General features: G+C 40.5%; 1 protein-coding gene across 2 annotated transcripts in view; it reads left to right on the top strand.

Moving 5' to 3' along the window:
- Positions 1–14,767: 14,767 nt before the first annotated feature.
- Positions 14,768–24,136, top strand: part of GRM3 (glutamate metabotropic receptor 3) — a 219,156-nt gene continuing 209,787 nt past the window's right edge. For both annotated transcript variants that reach the window (XM_027071786.2, XM_027071784.2), the window contains exon 1: positions 14,768–15,768. The gene's annotated coding sequence lies outside the window, so the exon portion shown is untranslated. The remainder of the gene's footprint in view (positions 15,769–24,136) is intronic.

The following is a 24,136-nucleotide window of genomic DNA, read 5'->3' as shown; positions in this document are numbered from 1 at the left end:
TGACAAGAGTCAAAATATGGAAACAATCTAAGTGTCCATAGGTAGGTGAATGGATAGAGAAGATGTGACAGATAGATGATAGTTTAGATAGATAATAGATAGATAGACAGATACATAGAAAGAAAGAAAGAAAGAAAGAAAGAAAGAAAGAAAGAAAGAAAGAAAGAAAGAGAGAGAGGAGAGAGAGAGAGAGAGAGTGAGAGAAAGAAAGAAAGAAAGAAAGAAAGAAAGAAAGAAAGATGATAGAACAGGACACAGAACACCTGTTTAAAAAAGAATGGAATCTTGCCATTTATGACAACATGAGTGGACCTTGAGGGCATTATGCTAAGTGAAATAAATGAGTCAGGCAAAGAAAAATATTATATGATATAACTTGTATGTGGAATACAAAAAAAACAAAAACAAAACAAACTCGGACAGGCTGATAGTTCCCAGAGGGTAGGGGTTTGAAGGTCGTCAAAAGATACAAACTTTCAGTTACAAAATAAATAAGTCATGGGGTGGTAATAACAGCATGGTAAGTATATGTTAATACTATACTGCATTTTGGAAAGTTGCTGAGGGAGTAGATCTTAAAAGTCCCATCACAAGAAAACAAATGTGTAACTATGTATGGAGATGGATGGTATAACCAGACTTATTGTGGTGATCACTGTGCAGTGTATACAAATGTCAAATCACTACTTTATGTACCTGAAATTAATATGTCAATTATACCTCAGTTTTAAGAAAACTGTCACGCCTAGCGTTCCTTTTGCAACAGCCCAAAGCCTCGTCTGACATTCTAACAATTCAATTTTTTTTCAGTAAACTATTTTTTATTCCAGAGGAGTTTTAAAGTAAAGTTGCAAAGCTAGTCCAGAGTTTCCACATACTCACACGCATTCCCCTGTTATTAACCTCTTCCATCAGTATGGTAACTTTTTCAAATATAATTAACCAATATGAGTACATTATCTAAAGTCCACGCCTCTTTCAAATGTCTTGAGTTGTTACCTCACGTCATTTTTCCGTTTCACGCCCCCATACAGGAAACCACATTACATTTAATCTCATGTGTCTTCGGGCTCCTTTCGCCAGTGACAGTTTCTGACTTTCCTGGTTTTCGATGACCTTGGCTGTTTTAAGGAGTACCAGTCACAATTCAATTGCTTAAGGTGGTTTCCTTCTCTGTTTAATGGACTAATAGTGTCTGCTGAATTTAAGGGGCTTTTCCCCCATTTGCTTTCGTTGCGACTTTAGTCAAGTAGCTTATTTTTCTACTACACTTGTGTAGATTGTATTGTCTGGAGCTTCCTACATCGAGGGAGATAAAATCAGCAAGCCTGGGTCTCCCCAAAATATTTTGTCTATTTTCTCTTCTTTTGTTGCCCTACCCCTTAGAACCCCTCTTGTTAGACTGGCGTAGAGACAAGGCTCTGTGTGTTGTTCTGTCTCCGATTTGTTGTGCCTTCCTGTAGAATACAAATTCCAAAAATTTCTCAAGCATATTCCCTCAGGAAAATGGGAATACCTGACTGTTCCCTTGCAGTTACTCACCTACTAATAGTTTGAGTATTTTGCACTAAACTGCCTAATTTCTACTATTAAATGTGCCCCAAATTCCTTATAACCAAATGGCATAATCGCCCTAAATTTTCAAGTAACTTTACTCAGTTATTCTTACAAGTGATACTCTCTCTTCATCGTTAAAAAGGAATCTTCTATAGTGCCATTAGGCTTAAGTTCAACACTTTTTCCTTTGTATCAGACCCTCCTGGCCTTCAAGGTCTCATTTTACTCTTCAGATCCACCTCGTCTGACGGCTAAAATATCAACTTTTCTAATAATCAACTCCCTTTCTCCAGCTTACTCAGCCAGCCTTTCTTCATTTTAAATGATTCCAGTTGCTTTTAATTGCCTAAAAAAAGTTTGACTTCCAGAGTTAAAAGATACAACTCCTTTTAATTGCCTTCTTAGACTGTAGGTTTACAACAACTTAACTTTTAAGCTGTATCTTTACCTTATCCCAACAGGATAACATATTCTGTGCATAAAAAGGGCTTCCATCTATTTTTAGCTAGTCATTCATAAAAATCCACCACACTTCTCTGGAAAAACCTGTAATTAGGATCTGTGAAATCGAGATCTACAGTGAAAGTTTATTCAGTTAACAAATCCCAAGCCAAGTGAAACCACCTAACTTATTCTTTTCAAACTTTTCTTTCTTGGCCTTCAAGACAGGTGATGTGACATAAAAATGAACAGAACAGGAATCAGCAGGTGCCTACGCGACCATGGCACAAATGGTACAAAGCAAGAACCCTACTGGGGTCCCATAGAATATGCAAAACCCAGCTGCCTTGCCCTTCAACGGCAATAAATACTGTTATTCCTTCCAAGGTCAAAAAGGACTAATCTCAACTCCGTTTCACCTGAAATACCAGGCTGAGCTGTGCCTATAAATCTGAAGGTCTTGCCATCACAGTCTTACCTAAAGGCATCTATATCCAGGAACGCAGAGGTCACCTGTGTAGCTAAAGTTTGTCTAAAGACACAGGCGCTTGCAGTCTAGCCCGAATAAAAACTGTCACTTTCTTGGGACAAAGTTATTAGATGCTTCAGTGACCCATCAAAGTCAAAATCCCACCTGGCCAATTTACGAAAGCCTGAGGCCTAATGCCACCCGCCCAGGGTGAATGAGCTAAAAACCAGTGATAAAATTATAAAAAGGAGCCATATGGCATGCTATAGAGAGTTACCACCTACTGAAGTCAAAATACCGTGACTCCCACCTCTACTCATGCCTGGTAAGCTGAAGCCCAAAGCCGCCCTCTCAGATCATTTAGGGCCTTGCTTTTGAAAGATGCCTCTGTCTCTACAATTCTCTTTCTTCTCAACTTCTTCTCCTTAACTATTGTCAAGGTATCTGGTCAAATGTACAAGAGTCAGGGGGTTGCAGATTTCATATACCCATGGAAGTTGAGAACCAACTGAGAACTGATCAAAAAGCCAGAAGGACGGAGATGCTGCCTTTATTACTGAGGAAATAGTTGGGATAGCAACTTGCCGGTGTAGCCATAATATGTTCCTAACACTCCACCCCACAGTGAGGCCATCCACCCTATGTTAGGGAGAAAAACAAAATACTATAGTTCATCTAACAAAAAACACCAGGCTTGTAAAGTAGGCCACTATTTTATGCACCACTGACAAATGAACTCTATCATTTAGACTGGGACCTATCATTAATTGTAAGATATATATATATATATATATATATATATATATATATACATGTTTGTTTATTTTTGAGACAGAGAGAGACACAGCATGAGTGGGGGAGGGGCAGAGAGAGATGGAAACACAGAATCCAAAGCAGGCTCCAGGCTCTGAGCTGTCAGCACAGAGCCGGATGCAGGGGTCAAACTCGGGAACCGCGAGATCATGACCTGAGCCGAAGTCGGATGCTCAACCGACTGAGCCACCCAGTCGCCCCTCTACCAAACATTTAAAGCATGGTTAATACCTATTCTTCTCAAACTGTTCTAAAAAACAGAACTAGAAGGGTAACTTCCAAACTCATTCTATGAAGCCAGCATTACCTTGAGTCCCAAACTGGACAAAGACCCCACTAAAAAGAATCACAGGCCAATATCCCTGATGAACATGAATGTATTAGCAAATCAAAATCAACAGTACATTACATAAAGGCCGCGTCTCATGGAGTCAAACAGACCTGAGCTTTCATTTTGACCCCACTACTTACTAAGTGGTAAGCTATTTAACTCTCTTCACTTTCTTCAACTATACAAAGTAATAATAATTCATTCCTCTCAGGGCCGCATGAATTAGCAGGCAATGTATATATACCACTAGCATAGAGCCTGATCCACAGAAGATAGTCAAAAAATAGAAATTCTTATTTTGTACTATGGGACAATACACAATACAGATACCGTTCTCACACAGGACGAAGGCTGCTTTCCCAGTGTAGGAGTTCTTAGTGCAGTTCAATAGTTAGGTCAAGTTCGCTGCCTTCTGGTCACAGGATAGAATTGTATCTCCAGCCCCCTTGTGGTTGCTGGGATTTGTTCTGCCCAGTGAGCTGTAAGTAGAATTTATACACGTCTGTCCCTAGACAGAGCATTTAAGTGTCGTTGTGAGACCCTCTAGATCTTTCTTTTTCTTTCCCCAAACTGGCAATGCTCCACATAGTAGTCACTCCATCAGCATGGGCCCCAAAGTAAACATGACATAAAACAGAACTCCTAGTCAACCCTAAAACAACCTATAGCATGAATGTTGGCTTCAACCCATGAGATCTGGGGATTATTGTTACTATTGCATAATTGAGTCAATCCTGACAAGTACCCCTAGTTCATCTCATCTCTAAGAATCACATGTTTTTATAATAACATTATCACAAAATCGACTTTTATATGTCCTATATCATCTTTTTATGGTTATAATGAAGCGGGTATTTGGCGAGACTGCTGAAGTTCATTCATTCAACAAATGGGTTCCAGGCACTGGACTGGGATCCAGTCGAAGAACACTGAACAAGGAGACATGGCAGTTTCCTCATAGTTTTCCTCATAGTTTACTATGAAGTTGATTGGATCATGCAGGCAGGAGGAGATCATGGATATTAACCAAAAAATGTTCCTAAGATTTTGGCTTCATTATTTAATTTTAGATCAGGCAGCAATCTATTGCCACCATACTCCCAGTCGTTATATTCACAGTGGGTTTACAGTCCCATTGATTTCCAAGGCGTCCAAAACTCTTGGTAATAGTAACACTCCTTAAAAATGAAAATTAACTGGGAGAGGTAATCATTACCTTATTAAGTCTTTAGTAGGGATGAGTTCATTTCATTTTTTTTTTATATATTACAAAAATACTGGAGATTATAGTCCTGTGGAAAAATTAAACTCAGCATATCAGAATTGTGAGGGGGAATAAAGGTAAGGCTATAAGAAATAACCTCAATATAGAGTACCATCCAGTCAATATGGAGTATTGAAAGGCAGGGCAGGGTATTGGAATACATACTGGATTAAAAATCAATTCACTTGATTGAATTTCTGGCTTTATTATTCATGGGCTGTATGACCTAGAACAAGTCACTTGACTTTTCTTAGCCTTAGAAGCCTCATCCAGAAAATGTGGACAATAGGATTTTTTTTTAGCTCCAAAGGTTGTGGTAAAAACTAGAAGTGAAAGCATTTGGAACCCCCGGAAGTGTTTTATTCAAAGGAAAAATGTTCATAAAGTAAATATGGAGAGACCTGAGGAAGTCTTCATGGACTTCACAGATTTACCACAGGAGGGAATGTACTGGGGGAGGTCAGCAGCTCTTATCCTGTAATAATGTGACAAGACTATGGAATGTTGTACTTTACTCGAATGCTTCACCTTCTCTGTAAACTAGCAGGGATACAAGCTGCTCCCAGAATACAGTCGCTCTTACCTACATTCCAGTATCCTCCTTCAGGGGAAGAAAAAGGAATTGAGTTACAGGGGACAACAAAATTCTGAATAGTTTTAGGTATTCCTTAAGGGAATGACAACGAACATCACCTGACATTGGTTTGGGGCAGAAAAAAAGTTTGAAAAGCACTGGTTTAGCTGACTTCACAGTCAGCCTCCCTTCCTTTTTTTTTTTTTTTTTTAAGATTTATTTAAAATTTATTTGTTTATTTTGAGAGAGAGAGAGAAGGAGACAACAAGGGGGGGAGGAGCAGAGACAGGGAGAGAGACAGAATCCCAAGCCAGCTCAGCTTGGCAAGCCCCATGTGGGGCTAGAACTCACGACCCCATGAGATCGTGACCTGAGCCGAAATAAAGAGTCAGATGCTTAACCAACTGAGCCACACAGGTGTCCTGAGCCTTCCATTGTTCTAATTAAGCAATTTTCTAATCTATACATGTTCCTCAAACATCAGTTTAGGAAACCACGCCCTTGGACTCGGTACCCAAAAGCCACTGTATTCCTGGAGGAGTGAACTAAGGAATCAAACACTTCACTTGCACAGAAAAAAGGATTCGCACTTTCTTCTCTGCAAACCTTAGGTAGAGAACAACCACCCCCCATCATATTCTAACCATTCCAATGAATAAGAGCACATTTATTCTACAACTTTTAGAATCAAAATAATCACGCTTTAGGAAAAATAGTGAATCATCAAAGTAAAGATTGGTGAGTACCGCATAATTTTAATAAACACTTCCCTGAGAACTTTAATCCAACACTTCTTTTCAGTCTGAGATATTCTAATTCGAGCCGAGTGGAATTTTTTCAATTTGCATATGCTACTACCGATGTGACACTACATCTAATTGAATTATCATGCCCTCCATGACTGAACCTCCACTATCGCATTAAACCAGAGAAGAGAGACAACTGCCTAGTTAAGGTTTTGACTCAATTGCTAAGATAATTCAAGTAAAACATGCTTTCTCTGAGAGAAAAAAAAAACTTTACTGAAATCCTGAATTTATTTTATTAAATTCTGCCCTAGAAATGACGGCAAATCTCAACATTTCACATTTACATTTGTGTGGTATTTCCACCAAGAATCTTTCCTCTCTTGGGGCAGGGGGGTGGCTCTATCATTTAAGCATCCACCTCTTGATTTTGGCTTGGGTCATGATCTCAGAGTCCTGAGAGCTTAGGATTTTCTCTTTCCCTCTCTCTCTCTGTCCCTCCCCCATGCACACACACTCTATTAAATAAACAGGTCATACATACATACATACATAGAAAAAAAAGAATCTTTCCTCTCTTAAGGTGTCCTCACATCAGATCAGTCTAGCAAAAACATGTTTTTCTTGGTGAAGGGACCTTCATTTTCCTTATAAAGAAGGATTCCTTGCAGATACCTTGCCTTTTATACTAAAAAGTGGATCCATTTATGAACCTGGAGAACTTATTAAATATCGTTAAAATATATGAAAGATTAAAAAAGGAAATGTTATTGGGGATCAAAGTTTTTTTGTTTGCTTGATTTTGTTTGTAATGAAAAAAAAATTTACCAAGTAGCAAGACAAAATAAATTTAAAAAGCAGAATATTGTGAATTAGACTAAGATAACCTGAGATACAATACTGAGAACTTATGACATCTCCCACTGTCTTAAGGGATACGGTGGGAATATCCCTAAAAATAAAGCTCCATACTGATTGAAGGCATTTTTCTGGTTATATGCTCCCCAATACCAAGAGCTATATTGAACTAATCTATCTTGCACACCCAGCATACAGCACACTGTCTGGCACAGAATAGGCCCTCAATAAATATTTATTAGGAAATGAATCCCCAGACCAGAACCACCAGAGGTATCTCATTGCGCAATATTTATACTTCAGGAGTTAACACTTACATTTTTTTTATGTATTTAAAACATGTTTAATATTCAGTGAACATTCTTCTAAATAGCTCTAATGGCAAAATGCATTTGGAAATTGTACATATACCCATCAATACAGGTAGTCTGCACGGTGATTTAGGATTTCTTAAAAAAGACACACTTTTAGCCCCTAAGAATCTTAAATGATGTACATTGCTTTCAGATGAAGAATGTGCCAGGTATTAATGTAATTGAGAACAGGTATCATAGTTAGTTGACCTTGGCCCAAAAGTTCATTTGGCCACAGCTTATATAAGACCAAGGATTGAATGCCTCAATAGCCAACTACAAACATTTTCCCTTCCATAGAAGATCCATTGCTGCCACCATACTTTTGAGTCAGAAACTTAATGAGAGGCCAGAACGCTATCTCCAGTCTAGAAAAAGTTTAAGAAGGAAACACCAAGATTACTCCCTGAGCCACATACTGTTGGCTGACTGACCCAACTGTCAATCCCATTTACCCTCTTTCTTGATGCTTACATAAAAGAGGCTGGAAAAGCTAATGACACACTTTTCCAACATAGTTTGTAGCTGGAGACAGTCAAACGAACAGGTCTGCCGGTTAGATCTAAATGATATCATGGTACGTAGTCAGGAGAAGGATTGTGCATTCTTGATACACGGGGCACACATATCTTACGCTGCTGCTTATCCCTGTGTCCTGAGTGAATGATGTGATAGCTGGAGCAGGAGCAACAATATTGCAACAGGAAGGAAAAGACAAAAATGCTTAGTCTTGATATGTGTACATAAACAAACTGGAAAACCACTGTTTATTTAAGCCATAGTTAGTTGCACTGTGTGTCATTTGCCACCAAAAAGCATTTCTAACTAATATGCTCCTTCTCACACATGAACGTTTCAAAGTTTACTCTTGGAGTGGAGTACTAATGGAATAGCAGCCTCTTGACTTGTTTATTATATTCGAACCTCATTTGAGCTCAGGGTTTTTATCGTAACAACATATAGTGACCTCTTCTACTAGGTCATTCTTCCTAAAGGGCCTCTCTTAAATATGCCATCATAATGTATTTTTAATGATTTGTTGACATTTCTGCTCGCCATTATCAGAAGAGAAATTTCAGGGCCCCATCTTATCTCCTTGGTATCCTGGGTATTTGGCATAATGTTTGGCATGTGAGAGTTTCCAATGAATGTTACTTGAATAGATCCAAGCATCCATGCATACGTTCATATACAACTGATTGGGCCTTGCTCAGATCTAAATGGCTGACTTCAGATTGACTCCATCAGAATGCCGGCACTTCAAGGGGTGAAAACTTGATGTGAAATCTCAGGAAGAAAATAAGCAACCTAAGATTGAAATAAATAACATCAACAGATGTTATCTTTAAAATATATAATATAGGAGCGCCTGGGTGGCTCAGTTGGTTAAGTGTCCAACTCTTGATTTCAGGTCGGTTCATGATCTCATGGTTGGTGCGGTGGAACCCCGTGTTGGGCTCTGTGCCAACAGTGTGGAGCCTGCTTGGGATTCTCTTCTCCTCCCTCTCCCTCTCACCCTCTCCTGTTTGTGCTCTCTCTCTCCCTCCCTCTCTCTCTCAAAATAAACAAACTTAAAAAAATAATAAAATAAAATACAGAATATAAATCTTTGCAAAATCTCAGAAAAAAATTTCGTAGGTGGAAACGCAAACCAGTGACATGATTTCCCTTCTTCTGAACTCCTTTACTGTTTGTGCATGCATCATTCATTTCTCCCTTTTTCTTTTTTTGATTTTTTTAATGTTTATTTATTTATTTTGAGAGAGAGAGAAAAAGAGAGCAAGCAGAGGAGGGGCACAGACAGAGAGAGGGAGAGAGAGAGAATCTGCAGCAGCCTCCAGGCTGTCAGCACAGAGCCCAACTTGGGGCTCAACCCCAAGAACCTTGAGATCATGACCTGAGCTGAAAGGCGCTTAATAGACTGAGCCACCCAGGTGCCCCCTGCATCATTTATTTCAACTAGGGTCACAAATCTAGTGTAACAGCTCTGATTCGACCACAGATTATCTCCAAGCAGGGGCAGTGCCAAAAGCCTTTAACTCCCCTTTTAATGCTTATAGCCTTCATCAGGTCCTATTATCCCCACTCCCCCCACAAAATACTTTTAAAAGACCTATAACTAAAACAGTTTGCTTATATGAAAATACTGAATTGAGACAAAACCCTGAGGAATATCCCCCACTCATTTAATCTTCCATTCATCAGATGCCTAGGTTGCTCAGCAACATGTCAGGCAGTTTTAGGCCCTTGAGACAGGTAAGTAACAGCACAAATGCCCATTCCCCTCAAAGAGTAGGCGAACCAGAGTAACAAGTAATGAACTAGATTAATTACTTAAAACTCCTCCTATATAGAAACTGGGGAACACATGCTAGATACAGAACTCAGTTTACCCAACTATAAAAATGTAAGTCCACATGATCTTTTAATCTTTAAAGGTTAATTTATTCCCTCAAAAAATGTCTATTGACCAATTTTTTCCTTCCAGTCCCCACACCTATGCACACACACATTGCTTCCATAAGTACTGTGATACAATGATAAATGTAACATCCATAGTGCCTGCCCTCATGAAACTTCCAGCCTAATGAGAAACACAAATACTTGAATTTCTTGTGATGAGTATTTCCGAAGAATCTACCAACTTCATTAATATTTATTTAATGATTGAAAGTCTTAAAATCTTTTTAAAAAGATACTTGTGGGCGACAGCTATTTTAACGTTTGAACATTGAGGTTTAGAACCAACCTTAATCAGGGGCACCTGACTGGCTCAGTCGGTTAAGCGTCCAACTTAGGCTCGGGCCATGCTCTCGTGGTCTGTGAGTTCGAGCCCCGCGTCAGGCTCTGTGCTGACGGCTCAGAGCCTGGAGCCTGATTCAGATTCTGTGTGTCTCTCTCTCTGCCCCTCCTCTATTCACACTCTGTCTCTTTCTCTCTCTCTCTTAATAAAAAATAAACATTAAAAAAAAATTTAGAACCAACCTTAATCGGCCGTTAATTGTACAATATACAAGACAATACACATAGTAAATATTCAAGGGCTATCGTTTTTTCTTTGTGAGAATTGGGGGAAATATGCAAAAGAATCCAAGGTACTGATCAGAACATTTATATACTGAACAAGTGAGGTTCATAAAACACCACAAAGACAACTGTGTTTTTTTTCTCCTCACTGCTCCTGGATGTTGCCTATGGGGCTTTTCTTCTCTCTCCCCTTGGACATTGTTCAAGGCTGGTACCTTGACTTTCAGATTGTTCGCAGATAAAAATTCCTCCCTCCACGTTAGTACAAAAGAAAACAAAACAGACTCGTGTGGAATTGGGTTCAAGGCAGAGTAATAATCAAAATTCCAAAGTCATCTGAGTTAAAGCTTTTCCCTTCCCCCATCTGGGGAAGGCAGCAGGGGGCAGTCAGGGATGGAACCTTGAAGGGCTCTTCTCCCCAGTCAGCCAACTTCTCATCTTCATCTTCCCTGCAAGCAGGAGATGGAGTTTCCCATCCCTCTGAGTTCAAAAGGCCCCTCACCTTCCAACCGCTCCAACGTCCTCCCACACCCAGACTGGTGAATTACAAAAAGGCAGCCTCCTACCCCTGTGGGGTCCATGCAGCCTTGCACCCAAGCACTGGTGAGTACCTGAGTACCGGATGGCTGTGTGCAGCACGCCTCCCGCACAGTTGCCTTACCGCAGCCCCGTGATCCCCACAGACCCTCTACTGAGGATTCCAAGTTTTTCCTCCAAGCTTTTCTGCTGAGGACCTAAGAAAACACATCCACTACTCTGTGTCAACGCATAGAAAACCATCCCCTTATACTTGTCATAGATGGGAATGCAACTCCCCACGAAGTTCAGCCTTCTTTTCTTTGGGCCTCTGGGAGACAGATCTACACACAGCCTTTTGCAATTTGTTTTTTCTGCTGTGAAATGCAAAGCAGGCTCCTACATCACCCTCGTTCCAGAGGACGCAGCAGTGGCTTCCCCAGCAGCACCCTGCAGGAGGGTTGAAGTGAGGGAAACCACATACCCCCAACCCTCTTACCTGCGTATTTAGAGTATGCCAAAGACTCTCTAAACTCCAATTTCCTACCTCTCTCAGCTTCTTGGACTTCAACTCTTTCATGATATGTGTGGTTGAAAGATACAGGTGGTCTGGCAAGTCTTGCTTAGGAATATGGAGAAGTCGACACCTCTTGCCTTGTACCTTCAATCAAAATTAAGACTAAGATATTTTCTTTTTTTTTTTATGTGTATTTGTTTTGAGAGAGAGAGAGAGAAAGGGGGAGAGTGGGGGAGGGGCACAGAGAGATGAAGAGACAGAATTCCAAGCAGGTCCACAAAGCTTGAGGTGGGGCTCAGTATCACAATCCAAGAGATCATGACCTGAGCCGAAATCAACAGTTGGAAGCTTAACCGATGAAGGAGCCACCCAGGCGCCCCATAAAATATTTTCATTTTTATACTGTGCAACAGTAATTAGAATCAGAATTTCCCAATGGTCCAAGGGGAAACATATTTTAAAAGAAGTGAAAAATAAATGAGGTTTATGTTTAAGCAAATTAAATATAAATTTTACTTTTTTTTTACATGTATATTATGTATTTACAGAGACATGTATTGGACTCCTGGAATTGATCAGTCCTCTCCTGGAAAAAGAGTTATACAGAGGAATTTAACAGTCACGTGGCTGATGAAGCAAGGGAAGGCTGAAACACGAGTTTTCAGCCAGATGAATAGAGGGTACGGGTAGCCACATAATTTAATGCCCAAACCTGACACTTTTGAAAAATAAAGTAAGCTCTGTGAATGCAACCCAGACAAGGGACGTAAACCAGAACTGTCCCAAACTGAACACCTAATGACTCTACATATGATCAAAATAACCGCACTCTGCTGACTGACTGGTAGTGAGAAACAGGCAATGAAATTGATTTCTAGAGTGAGCCAATGGAGATTAGCTCCAAAGGGAATTCTAATGAGAGTGAACTCTGGATCCGAATGGAAACATGGAAGACATTTTATTTGTAATTAATGATGACAGCACATCAACTTTCAATGTGATTTCTGAATGAAAGATGGTATACTGTACAGGCCATATTAAAAAGGCATTATAACAGCAGCCAGGGCATTAACTATAAAGGGTTCTAAGAAGAAATATCATGATTAATCATTCAAATAAATATAGATGGATTAGCAAAAATTAATCAAACTAATATGAAATATGAAAGAGAAAGAGTGATCTAGATGTCTAAACGTGTACTTGTCTTGAAGAGGTATATCAGAGGTACTTAAAAGAGGGGACTAGAATTGTTTAGAAACTGGAGCCCAGACAGAATACTTGAGGGAGGGTGGGGCGAAAGGGAAAGGTCATTTCCTAATTTACATGCCTTTTAACCAGAGGTTGTGGTTTAGCCCTATCCCTTGAGGCTTTTAAAGGGAACTTGAAAACATGCAGGAGCGCCCAAACAGACACACAACACACACACACACACACACACACACACACCTCAACAACTAAACATTAAGAGTTAAAGCTATGTTCTCTCAGTCAATGACAAATTTAAATTAAATTGAAAAGAAAGAATCAAGGCACAATACTAATTGCTGTGAATTAAATATTACCTATGGCTCAACAATTAAAATACCACTGGTTAATGAGAAACTGGAAACTAATAGTCATAGCTAATACTAGCATACTACCTACATGGTACTAATTAATCCTCAAAATAGCTTTGAGATGAACAATTACTATTCCCATTTTATAGATGATTAAACCGAGCCAAAGCGAGGTTGAGAACCTTGCCCAAGGTCACACAGCTAGCTAAGAAGGGATGGTAATTAAGGATTCAAATTCAGGTAATATGCTTTCACCAGGCTGAAAAGTCCTTATGTTCATCATTTCTGTGTGTGTTTGGCAGGGGGAAGAGAGAAAAGTGTCCCATAAGGCCAGATCCGATAACAGATTAATAATTGGCTTCAGCATTGCAGTCTCTGCACGTCACCAACACTAGTATGTTAAGTAGCCTAGGTGAGGCTATGGCCTAGTAGTTCAGCTTATACATCAGTGCTTTCTTTTGTGCAAACACAGCTACTTTTATTTTTAATGAATGAAAACATCAGATCCCTTCTTTTGCTCCCCATCTCAGCTGATTCTGAAAGTCTTCGCAAGGCAAAAAAAAAAAAAAAAAAAAAGGTAGCCTGTGGAATATTCTGGAAGGAACCAAAAGCTGCCAACATGGCTTCATGCATATCTGAAGCATTGCAGTGTATATAGATCTTTATCCTCTCCATTGTCCTGTCACTGTTCCTTAATGCACACTTGCCTATTGAATAGACATTGTGAAAAATCTCTCGTACAAAAGTCTATGGGTTTGTGGTACACGTTAGGTAATAGCAATGAAATGCAAAGAAAGAATTATTTTGCTATTATTTGGTATTGCTGTTGCATTCCAGAGAGAATGATTTTGGAAAAGGAACTTCTAGCATTTTTAGAGCTTCACTGCTTAATAACATATTAATTTTTAATATGTTCAAGTTTCTAGTTTTAGTGGTGTTCACAATGGAATATATAAGCACATGTGTCTTTCAAATATTGTTGGCTCTCTAAAAGAATCAGTACTAAAATTATATCTGTAGTTTAAATGCCCTGACTAGGTTACAAAGGAAGGCAGTTGTTAAACAACTTAACATTAAATATTAAAGAATAAATGTAACATTGAAGCATTAAGTTTAATTGCCTTCGGCTACATATAACTCAGTCCTTGTTAACACAAAGTTAGTGTTATCAGGGGCGGGGGAAGATTAATGAGAGTGAAGTTTCCATTCTGAAATTAAACACAGTGTGTTTCTAAACATAGAAAGATGCCTGGAATTTTACCTTTAGGATTGAATCTGTAGCTCGGAGCCTATTATAGCTATTTCCGTGTGCCTTTTTCTCTTTTGTGCCTACGTCACCGATTTAAGGTTTTTATTTATTTATTTAATTTCAAGAAGAAAGAAGAGGTTCTGTAGAAAGCCGTGCCTCTGTGTGCCAACCCCAAGTAGGGCTAGAGAAGGACTAATGTGGGAGTAGGGGTGGGGGTGGGGGTCGCTGCAAGGGGGGGCTGTGTGGCAGCACTGGAGGATACGAAGGAAGAAAGATAATTCAGCACTCCCCTCAAATCTTATTCCACCCAAGAAATTTAGGAGAATGCGAAAAAGCAGCAGCCCAGCATTCTTGAAGGGGCGTGGCTTCCCTCCAGGGGCCGTCCAATCGAATTCCTTCAGAGGGAGCTATCCCGAGAAGATTGATGGGGGTTGCTAGGAAACAGGAGCGTCTCCCTCCCGCCTGACCCAGAGATTGTTCTGCACAAGCCCTCTCCAGGGGCTCGCAATGTGCAGTTGAGCGGTGCGTGGGGCAGAGCGGCGCACCGGGCTCTCAGGCTCACTCGCTCCCTCTCAGCTCTCGCTCTCCCTTTCTCCTCCAGCCTGCGGTCAACCCGCGACACGGGGACCACTGGAGAGTTCTTTCGGGGCCGTTAGTCCCCGCTCTCCCGCAGGCAGGAGATCGAGCAGAGCTTCAAAGTTGGAGCCGCAGATCTTCCTGCCGCCCCACGCCCCTTCACCCCACCCCTTCGAAATTCACCAACCTTTGCCTGCCCTGCCTAAGGATTTCCAAAAGAGTGAGGCGCAGCGGCTAGCCAAACCGCCCTGGCTTTCGTACCATAATCCTCTCGTCTAGGTACCCTGGCTCACTGAAGACTCTGCAGATACACCCCTATTAAGGGAGGGGAGTGGGGGAGGGGGAGAGGGAAAAGGAGAACGAGAGAGGGAGGAAAGGAGAAAGAGAATGAGAAGGAGAGAATGCCAGAAGGTCCATGCCTCTGCCGAGAGTCCCAATTAGCTGCGACGGTTTGAGCCTGGCCAAGGTGAAGGAAAGTTGCTTTCCGCTCCTGGGAAGTGGGTTTGCCTGTGCAGCCGAGAGAGGGACTCGGCTGCGAAGCGCTCCCTTCCCCTGCGTAGAAGACCACTAGGTCTCCCCTTTTCCCAACCCCCTCCCTCCCTTCCCCTCCCACTCTCCCTTTTCCCACTCCCCACTGACTCGGAGGCCTGGATGCTCGGCCACCGGGCAGTGGTCCAGCGCGCAGCCGGGAGGGGGCGGGGGCAGGGGGCACTGTGACAGGAAGCGGCGCGCACAAGTTGGCCATTTCGAGGGCAAAATAAGTTCTTCCTCGGATTTGGAAAGGACAAAGCCAGCGAGCGAGCTACCTCTTTTGTGTCGGATGAGGAGGACCAACCATGAGCCAGAGCCCGGGTGCAAGCTCAGTCGCCGCCGCTGCCACCGCGGTCAGCTCCAGTCCCCGCCAGGAGTTGTCGGCGAGAGGTAAGGGGCCCAGAGGAGGACGTGTCCCTCTGGAGGGCGCCCAGCGAGGGCGCGGAGGCTCAAACACCGCGTGGGGCAGGCTTAGCCGGGAAAGTTGAGGCAGAGCACAGACCAGTCCCTACAGTTCTGCCGGGGGTGGGGCGGGAGGGGGGCAGAGGCGATGTGGGTGTGCGCGAGTGAGAGTTTGTGTGTGTGTGTGTGTGTGTGTGTGTGTGTGTGTGCGTGTGCGCGCGCGCGCTCACGTCTGTGTCCCCGGGAGGGAGGCAGATTTCAGGGCACAGAGCTACGACCGGGGTGCGGGAGGTGCAGGGACTAGCTAGCGCTCGTAGACCCCCAGAGAGAGACCGGTCTCCTCAGCCAACCACCTCCAGGCTTGCTCTGGGCTCAGGATTCGGTTCTATTCGGGGGCTCCCTAGGCTTTGTGCACAGGAAGCCTTGCGTTGACTGGCTCCCACTCTGGCGGTTTCATGTGGGTGTGGAGGTTGCCAGGCGAGGTGGGCAGTGGTCAGCGGGACCTGGTCAGTGTTGCAGCCGGAACACGTTCTGCAGCCAGAAGCGGCCAGAGCTTCGCTCTCCTACAAGCACGCTTGGAAAGGAGCCCTAACTCCATGCCCTTTGCTCTTTTTGGCTTGAGCGAAAAATCGAAAAGCCAGACTGGGAGCCTATCTCTTCATCGATCTTGTTCCATTTTCTTATCTGACAGTGAGGTAACTCAGAGAGGGCGGGAGATTCGCGATCCAGAAATAGACTAGGTAATATATCCAATAAGCTTGTTTCTTAAGGATTTCATTTAGATTTCCTTCTAGTTCCTTCCCTGGGTTAACAAACGGGGAGGATTCCCTGAGATGTAACACTTTTAAGTAGGCATCTTAAGGGGACATGCCCCTGCCTTATAAGTATTTTAGAGCATTGTAACTTTTGATTAAAATATAATAAAACTGTACACTTTTAATGATCTGTGGTCAAGTGCTCGGCTAATTTGCTGATAAAGTATTTCTACTGTTATTTGAATACTGATATGTTTGAGGTAAATATAGAGACAGTTATCAGGTATATGCAGAGTTGAGGTTAATGAGAGTGGAGGGTAATGAGTTAAGGATCTCAGCAAGAGTTCATTGCTTTGAGTTTCTCTGCTTAATTTTATTTGTGCTACCTACCCTTAGAACTGTTCAGTAGAGCTATATTGTGTTTCTTTGGGAAAAATTAAGCAATGATCTGGAGAGAAAGATTCGTTTTCCTAAATCTAAATGTGCTTTGGTTTATCTAAATCACATATTTTAAGGCTGCCATCTGAACTCTAGTTGTTGATGTAAATATATTTAATACAGGCATAACTAAAAACACCTCGACTCTTATTATACTAAACTCCCTTGGATTATACAATTCCCACCCGAAGGTGTTTGGGATACTCTATTAGTTAATGATTCTGGAGTGCTGTGCCTCTTTTTTCTCAAAACAGCTTAATAGAATTTGAATAGATTTTGGAAGCTATTGCACACTGGACCTTAATAAAGTGGTATTTTCCCTTTCACAATGGCAGTGTCTTGAATTTACAAACATTTTTCACACCTGTAGATTTTAGCTGCCCATCTTTTCAGGTTCTGATCATCCAGCAGGAGTACATGGATATTTTGGCTAGACATGCCCTAAGGCTGTTTTGATTTATATTCAGAGTAACCCAGGTGCTCACAATGGCAACCGAGGAAAAGAACTCTTAAAACTTGTATTTTCATAAATAAAACAATGAAAATTCCAGAATGCCTTCATTCAGTGGGCTAAAACAAGGGATCAATGTTAAGAATATCACTTAGTATTGTTAAGTCCCCACTGACGCCTGCAAGAAACCTACTTTTAAAACCTCTTGTTCTGTGAGCTGGATCGTTGACAATGAAATGTGAAGCCTAACTCATAAAAAAAAGTATGCCAACACAAGGAATAGGTTAATTTTTGAGACATAGGAGAAACGGGCATCTATTTAAATTGGATGGTATTTTTCACACTTGAGGGATACTTGATCAATAAGTTGAGAAAATCTATCGAAAGCTATATATAAATGGAGAATTTTGTACATCGTGAAAATATCTTCTATGATGCACTCATTTGTGTTTGAGACCTTTTTAAGAAGTTGTGGTGTATACAGGAAAAGAAATGAAGGTACATCAGAGGATTTAGCCCACAATTACTAAACACATCAAAATGATAAGCCTATCTCTGATTTTATGTCAGTGCAATTCAAATTGATAAGTTGAACAAATGCACAGATAGCAAAGAATTGAGTGATCTTTATTTTAAATTAAATTTAAATTAATATTTTTGAATGAAAAAATTAGGATAACTGTCAGAATGTCACCTGTCTCACTTCTCTACTTCATGATAGGTGACCAACCAGAATTGCACAAGATTCAGGATGGTCTTATTTTCAAAGACTCCCAGCAATAACATTTTTATAATTTACTTATGTATCTTTCCCTCTTTCTTATTTCCTGTCAAACTCTTTTTTTTTTTTTAATCAAAATATTGTGTCTTTCTTGCCCAGTCCTCTAATCGAGATCATTCACAAAATGATGCATGACTTTTTTCCAGGGTCCTAGCTACCTCCTGCCAAAATATAGCCCATTGGCTTGGGATAAAAATGCTTCCATTTGTGGTTCTGCACTCAACATCATCCCAAGACAGCATTAAATAAAAGAAATGAAAATTGATACCTAATTCACATTGAAAACCAGGATTCATTTACGCATGTTGAAATATGGCCAGAGTTCCAGGGTGAGAATTGTTTCCTCCAAGGTTACTCCCCCAAAAAGGAGCAGTGGTTACTCATACTTGTCTCACTTTCCTATTTTACACTGAGTTTATTGTGCATTTTTGTCTCTTCTGAGATTCTGCTAAATGCATCCAATTCTGTATTAGATGAATTTGTTGAAATTGTTCCCAAGAAGTAGCATAAAATTGTAGAAGATTATCCACCAAGAATGAACACATAAAAATGAGTACAATCATAGTAATCACAGAGATAGTAGAAACTACTAGGTCATTCTTCCACGTCTAATGTAGGCTTGGTCTCCATAGCATACTGTATTTTGGAGTACTTCAGTCCAGTCTGATTTTAAATGGGTCAAGCAATGACTTCTAGCACTTTTGAAAGACTATTTCACAGTCTAATAGTTCTCCCTATTAAGAACTTTATTGTGATATTCAGCCTAATTTTCCCGTAGTTCTATTTTATCTTGTTATTTACTCCCTATTATAACCCCACTGCATCAGTTCATTCTCCTGCCTGATTTCGACCCTTCATCTAACTTTATACAGGACTTGTAGAATACAAAAGCTTAAGCAGTTACAGGAGAGTATATGAAGGAGACAGTTCTATACCTGGACATCTTTTCTCAATATTTAAGACACAGGTTTGAGGTCACTGATATGCATGTGCGTGATTATGTGTCCCTAATAATTTATTTTACTAACAGAAGTGTGAGGAAATTTTTCATCTCTGCCATTAATGACCTATGTGAATATTGAGACAATCCTTTCTAAGTAATGTTCTATGTGGATGCACATTTATGAGACATTTTCATTGCAAATTCAATGTCAACAGAACCCTGTCAACGCCCACACTACAAGGGAATTCTGTGACACACTGGTCTGATGCTCCACTGAGCCTCAGAAGCTGTTGTCATGTAAATTCTACTATTGAAATGAAAGTGACTTCCATAATTAATAGAATGTGCTAGGAATATAATAGTGTATATAGTTTAGATGCATACGTGAACATGATACACATAGTAATTCTGTTCGAATACAGTAGTCCCTTCATACTAAAAGCAATCTGAAAAGCCAGTGTAATTAAGCTCAAATTCATCACTGTGCTGTATCATGAAAAATAAGCTGAAATCATGCATATATCTGTATGGAACATATTTAGATGTATGGAGGTACCATATGTGAAGGTTAATTTAAAAATAGAAAAGCCTGAAATAACTACCGGAGAGAAAGAGGTTTTTATTTTGCTCACTTAAAATCTGGTTCCAAGACCTCCATGTGTAGGCTTCTTTTAAGATTCTGAAGCAAGTATCTTGGTAGACTCACCATCCCACTCAATTGTTTCTCCAAGTCCCAGGCATTGAAATGCAAGCCCTGCTGGATAGTAGACGAGTAAATGATATAATCAGGAAGTAAATAAGTAGGTTACACTTGGCAAATTCAGAAAATAAAGGACTAAGAGTAAGGTGAATCAGCAGCTACATACAGAAATTTAGTGCTGTCTTCTTTTCTACATGGCGAGCACTAGATTGTACGTGGAAACATTTGTGTGAATTAAGTTACGGGAATAGTAAGGGGAAGTGGCCTTCCCAAACTGAATATATCGTTAATAGAGGTAAATTAGACTGCATGGAATAAATAATTTTTCAACTAGTATTCTCCCTCTGGAAGCCCAAAAGTATCTTTATCGTGCCATTCATCTCATGGTGAGTATCCTCAAAATGATTTTCCTTAGAAACAAAGGGGAAATCAATTTTCCTGTTATAGGAACTGTAGACTATCAGTATACTTGGGACTTCTCTCTGGGACAGAGACCTTCTAAGAAGTCTGTGTCTACAAAGAATCTATTTCCTCCCGAAATCAGTAATCTTTTTATGGAACTGGAAGTGATACACTGTGCAGAGAAATAAATTCGGAAAACATGCAGATATTATCTACACAAGCACAGACAAAAAACATCATGTCTGAAAGTAAAACCATATATATATAAGGTATCTCCACAGAAAGCCCGAGGTAGCTCTCATTTTTAACTCCTTGTCAGAATTTGCTTCACCATCACTGCCTATGCACCACTATACACACCCACCCACGCCATGCCAAGGAGATGCAAATTTCAAAACTATGATGCAGTTAAAAAAAATGCAACTTGTCAGTGCAGCATGGGAGCATTAAGACTGTAACCATTTGAAGAGACTCCTCTAAAAAACAGACACCATCAGGAAAAAAAAAAAAGGTGCCATCAGGGAAGCAGTAGGTCAATAAATATTTGTCAAGGACTTTTTATAACCACTGGACGTCAGGCAACGGGGACACAAAAAATGTTCCAATGCACACAAATTCCACAAACATGTGAAGTTCAAAGAACTCCAAAAATCAAACTTGAAACTCTAGAATACAAAGAGCCTACCAAAATAATCAACTGAATGAAAAAGCCTCTTCCTTCATTTAACAGACCTATTGGGATTTGAAATTTCAAACAGGAATGTATTTGAGACAGTGCTAAATGTTGTCAGGTGACAAAACTAGCAATATATCATAATAACAGATGATAATTGATGACCAACTGCCATGTGCCAAGTTTTCCACGAAAACATTCCATGGATTATCTGACTTAATATTCATAAGAACCCTGTGAGGCACCCACTGTGATCTCCATTTCACTCAGGAAAGGGAAGCCCAGAGAGATAAAGTAATTTCCTCCAGTTCAGGTATAAACTGAAATTCAAAACTTAGGATCTTACCCCAAGTTCTAGTCTGTTTACTGCTAAGCTACACCGCCTCCCAATTGATGTTTGATACTGGAGGCATTTCATTCAACAGTTATTTTCGAGTTCCAAGTTGAGGGACATACTTTGGTGCTGAGGAAAACCCACCAGTGAAAGAAAACCCACAAAAGCACCCCCCAGGCTCAGCCCTTACACTCCCCCAAACAGACACGGTGTCTTCAGAGGGGCAAAGAAATGCACATGGAAGAAATACACTAAAATATGATTTGGAATTCATCAGAACTCAGGAAAAAATTGTAGCACCAGAAAAGTCTATGAACACAAATGTTTATTAACAACCTGAGAAATCAACACCAGGTGTGAACATGTGAGCAAAATGTATTTCCCAGAGCCTGATTCGATGAACATCACAATCAGCACAATTAAATACAGTGGCAAAGATAGTCTCATGAAAAGTCAGCATGAGGGTGAATCGCGTTTCTGCTTGTTAAGGCTAAAATGCTCAGGTTTCTCTCCTCTTTACAACCTACCGACGTCCTTCCAGGAAAACAAGCTGATAAAAATACCTTGTAGACTAGTAAAAATTTGAAATTTCCTTACCCAGCTGAAATAGTCATTCATCATTTACCTAGGAAATTCTCAACGTGTTACACGTTTTGGCATTTATTCATAATGCATACAACAACTTGAGAAAGGACAAGGTCAAGGGTTACAAGTTTTAAATACACTAAGGACAGGAGATGCCAAGTGACCTGCTGGTTTTTCCAAAGACTCAGTCAGTCAGTAGAAATGCTCTGGGAAAATCCACATATGATTCCCTGACCTTGGTGCTTTCCCACAGGCAGGAAACCTGCTGTCTTGATTACGTGAATTTATAATTCATTCCAGACAACCCAAGAGCTCAAATAGGAGTCTTTACTTGAAAGTCTTTCTCTGATTTGTGATTTGTATTATAGTATTTTACAGACATAAAAAATGAATGGATATCCCAGATCTGTCCCTCCATCTGGCACAGACTGTTTCATTTGATTGTTAATAATATATAGCTGATGGATTATTAGCAATATTTTATATTTTGCTTAACAATTTCGGTGCACCATGTGTTGTTGGTGAATGTAAAATAATATAAACTTCTTTCACAAAATATGTTGAAATACTTGCCGACTTAGGAGGTGGCACTGCAAGGTCAGAAACAGTTGGCATTTGTAACTGCCTCAAGGAGAAGAAGATCTGGGGAACATAGTTAGCTCTTTCTATTGTGAAGCACCTTATCTTTCATAAAGAGGCAAAGACCCTCCACATTCTGAGGCATTAATCAGAATATAGCTGATATATATTGGTGACCAGAGCATACCTCACTTCAGAATTAATAAAGAGCCAAAACATGGAACTTTGATTACGGATATGTCTCCTCCACGGATTTTGCTTAAGGACTGCCCTTGGGGAAACTGCTTTGTGTAATGTGAAAAGCCCTACCCCTTTCAAGAAAAATGTCTTCCGCTACCTGCCGTGATTCAATCAATTCTCTGAATTTTAAGCTAAATTATTTCATCCCCAAAGTACAAAAGACTCTATGTTTCAAGGTCCACATAGTTCATCAACCTTACAATGCCATGAATTTATAGGTTCATTTTTTTCAGAAAAGCTAACATCATCCAGTTTGGTGGGCAGTGGCAGGGTGCCTACATCATAATTTTGCCTAAGAAATGGCCTTTTTTGGCTTTCAGTTCCCAAACTAACAGGATGCAGAAATTTTAGAAGAAAGAGACCTCCATTGTGGTTAGTGAACAAAGGAAGCCCTGGATGGATGAGATTGAGGCCTTATTGAGTGCTCATCTTGCCCCCCCATTTTTTTCCTTCTAAAATCCTAAAACTGTATTTGTTGCTACGTAATGTAGGGAGGGAATCTGCTAATTTTAAGTGTGTTCCTAAGATGGAAAAGGTTGGAACAGGTGAAGTAGGGGAGAATAAGAAAGTTTAAGGGCAAAGTCAGAGGTCCCCTCTCCCTGTCCTTCCCACCCTCCCATCTACAACACAAACAATAATCATCTTGATTCTACTGCAAATTGTGTTTATCCAGTTACTGTTTATCTGCATTAGAATCATTTTGAAGTTTACTTAAAATGAAGAATTCTGGGGCAGATGTGTCCCAGACTGATGTCCTTTAGCTTGGGGTTTAGCAATATATGTATTAAATGTCTTTCCAGATTATTCTCATGTACACTCAAGCCTCAGAAGTACTACTGTCTCAGTCTGCTCGGGCTGCTAGAACAAAATACTATAGACTGGGTGGCTTAAAGAAGACATAATTCTCCTAATTCTGGAAGCTGGGAAGCCCAAGGTCAAGGTGCCCAGCAGATTTGGTTGCTGGTGAGAGCCCACTTCTTGAAGGACCACCTTTCACCTGGTGAAGACAGAGAGTTCTGGTCTCTTTTCGTCTTCTTTACAAAGATGCTCCCAGAATGGGAGCCCATCCTTGTCATCTCACCTAAACCTAATTACCGCCCAAAGGTCCCACCTCCAAATACAATCACATTGGAATTAGGGTTTCAACAGATGAATTTGGGGTGAGAGAGGAGGACACAAACATTCAGCCCATAACAATTAGACATAGAATGATGGTCATACAGAGAACACCCAATGAATCACTCTACGCAATTATTCCCCACCGCAAGTCCACTCTAATTAGATTAACCAGTTGTCTACAATCAATTCTGCAAGCCAGAGTATTAATTAATTAATTAAGCTCAACTAATGAAGCACAGTCCCCATGAGTCGTGTGAATAGATTCATTTTCTGGAAACCTCATATTGTTTTCATTGCAAGGAAATTTTTCTTTCATTACCTATAGCAAATTCCACTAAGATACACAAACTTGATGC

The sequence above is a fragment of the Acinonyx jubatus genome, chromosome A2 (genome assembly GCF_027475565.1).
Source record: "Acinonyx jubatus isolate Ajub_Pintada_27869175 chromosome A2, VMU_Ajub_asm_v1.0, whole genome shotgun sequence".
Lineage (NCBI taxonomy): Eukaryota > Metazoa > Chordata > Mammalia > Carnivora > Felidae > Acinonyx > Acinonyx jubatus.
This window is presented reverse-complemented; position numbering and strand designations above follow the sequence as displayed.